This window comes from Heteronotia binoei, chromosome 21 (assembly GCF_032191835.1).
Source record: "Heteronotia binoei isolate CCM8104 ecotype False Entrance Well chromosome 21, APGP_CSIRO_Hbin_v1, whole genome shotgun sequence".
Classification (NCBI taxonomy): Eukaryota; Metazoa; Chordata; class Lepidosauria; order Squamata; family Gekkonidae; genus Heteronotia; species Heteronotia binoei.
Window position 1 is genome coordinate 174,927,439 of NC_083243.1, and position 3,115 is coordinate 174,930,553.

The window sequence follows — 3,115 nt, forward strand, 5'->3', positions numbered from 1 at the left end:
TTCATGATTTTGTTATTTATTGACTCGCTCCCTAAACAACCTTTCTTTAGCTATCTGGCCTGTCAGCAGAAAGATACTGGCTGTTTCTACACTTGGCAGAAGATCCTCTTTCAGTGCTCATTTTAAAGTGATCATCTACATTGCATATCGTCTTCACTTGCCAGGATATTTCTGAAGAAAGCCAGGACTGCTAAAGTGATTTACATTCAGTAAAAGTTGTTTAAATTCAATATACATTTGTAAATAGGTTGTTTTTAATTACTTTATCCAAGTTGCTCATCAAGGGCTCCTAAGTAAGCTCAATAGTCATAGAGTAAAAAAGGCAAGTCCTCTTGTGGATCAAAACCTGGCTAATTAATAGGAAACAGTGAGTATAAATGGGCAATTTTCACAGTGGAGAGTGGTAAGCAGTGGGGTATCACAGGACTCAGTACTGGGTCTGATACTTTTTAACTTGTTCATTAATGATTTAGAGTTGGGAGTAGGTGGTGAAGTGGCTAAGTTTGTAGATTACACTAAATTGTTCAAGGTGATGAGAACCAGGGAGGATTGTGAGGCACTCCAAAAGGATCTGTTGAGACTGAGCTGGTGGCCATCAATGTGGCAAATAAGGTTCAATATGACCAAGTGCAAAGTAATGCACATTGGGGCCAAAAATCCTAAATGTAAATACACGTTGATGGGATCCGAACTGGTGGAGACTGACCAAGAGAGAATGTCGAGACGGTGTGCAACTGCAATAAAAAAGGCCAATGCTATGTTGGGGATTATTAGGAAGGGAATTGTTAGGAAGCTACACCTATTAGGAAGGGATTATTAGGAAGCTGCACCTAGTATTCAATGGACAAGGTAGGTGGGGAGGAAGGGGATGTCAGAAAGGTTCAGGAGCTGTGCTCCTATGAGCTCCTGCTGAATTCAAGGCCTGTCAGCCAGTATCATAATGTCCCTCTATAAATTGATGGTGCAGTCTCATTTGGAGTATTGTGTACAATTCTGGTCACTGCACTTCAAAAAAGATAGCACTGGGAAAAGCCCAGAAAAGGGCAACTAGAGTGATTAAAGGGTTGGAACACTTTCCCTATGAAGAAAGGTTAAAGTGCCTGGGACTCTTTAACTTGGAGAAACACTGACTGAGGGGTGACATGATAGAGCAGGGGTGGGGAACCTTTTTTCTGCCGAGGGCCATATGGATATTTATAACATCATCCGCGGGCCATAAAAATGATCAACTTAAAAAAAACAGTGCTCCGCCAAGGGAGAACAATTCAAGCCGGCAAAAACAAATAATTGTTCTTCTATTTGAAGTAATGTGGGGAGAGCCTAATATGGCACACACGCCCCCACACACTTGGCCCGCCGCCCTAGGCAAATGCATAGGTCCAGGGGGGTTTTTTGTAGAAAAAGCACAGCAGGGACTCAGTAGCATATTAGACCACATCCCCTAATATTAGCATATTAGGTCACACACTCATTAGCATATTAGGCCACACCATCTGGGATGATCAAGTGCAAACTGAACTGTGGCAGTCACTTTTCCAGGCCCTGCAGCAATTCTGGCCAGCCAACCAGGCCCCAGGGAGTCTGCTGCACAGTACATCTGGGTCCTGTGATCCCTGCCTGGCCCTGGGGAGGCTGCTGCACAGTGCGGCTGGGCCCCACGATCCTCGCTGGCCAGCCAGGCCTCAGAGAGGCTGCCACATGGCTCGGTTCAGCCAAGCAATCCCCGAGGGCCGCATCCGGCCCTCGGGACAGAGGTTCCCCACCCCTGTGATAGAGGTTTACAAGACTATGCATGGGATAAAGAAGGTAGAAACACTTTTCTCCCTTTCTTACAGTACAAGAATTGGTACAACCATCTCTTGAAGCTCGGGCTTGATTGAAGGCTTTCCCCCCTTAAAGGGAAAATTGCTGAGCAGTCAGTACTTCACCCAAAAGATGATTAACACAATTCACTGCCACAGGAGGTGACGGCGGCTATATGCATAGATAGCTTCAAGAGGGGATTGGATAAGCATGTGGAGCAGAGGTCCATCAGTGGCTATTAGACACAGTGCATAGATGGAACTCTCTGTCTGGGGCAGTGATGCTCTGTATTCTAGGTGCTGGGGGGCAATAGTAGGAGGGCTTCTAGTGTCCTGGCCCTACTGGTGGACCTCCTGATGGCACCTGGTTTGTTTGGGGGAGGGGGGGTTGTGACTGTGTGACCGAGTGTTGGACTGGATGAGCCATTGGCCTGATCCAACATGGCTTCTCTTGTGTCCTTATGCTCTTAATTTCCATTTAACATGGATACAGGTTAAAGAGAGCTGAATGCATTACTTGTGATAGGAGGAATACATCCAGGATTGCAGAATATAACTTCAGTGTTATTAAGGGCTTTTCTGCATCGTGTTTCTCTTGTCTGTTCTGGACCCATAGTGCTTTGGTTCATCCCCTGATTTCCACATACATTTTTCTACTTTTAGTTTTCACTTTTTCTTCTGGTTTTCCTCATTTTCTTCCTGGTTCTTTTGAAACTACTTTGTGGTGGTGGAAAATGCTGTCAAGACCGCATAAGGTTCATCAGGTGAAGGAAAACTACTTTTACGCTATCTTTTTCTGGAAGCTGATTTTGAGCCAGATTTTTCCTTGTGCGCAATGTTTCTGTCCATTTTCTTTATTAATTTTCTAAAGTTCAATTATCTGCCTAACAATGAGTTAATTTGAGAACCTTCACTGAGAGTATTGACTCCCTTTGGAGTTGAAGTCCCCTTTCAAGGTATCTTTAAAGAAACAACACTCCCACTGTACACTAGATACATGAACTTCTAATTATCCAAATATCTTTAGATGTTCACCAGGCTGCTGGATAGATAAAACTATGCCCAACCTAAATTGTATCAAACCCATGTTAAAGCCAGGAGTTACAAGGTAAATATATACTTCAGTGACAGCAGTTAAAAGCGAGAATGGGACCATTTCAACTAAGATCTAACAAAGTTATAACTCACACTTTTACAAATGAATGGCCTTTGATCATTATTTTCCTCTCACATCCTTAAGGAAAGCATAAAGCTCTGATGTCACAATGCCCCTCAATTTCTTATTGGCTGTTGCAGCTGTTCAGGGGAAAGAA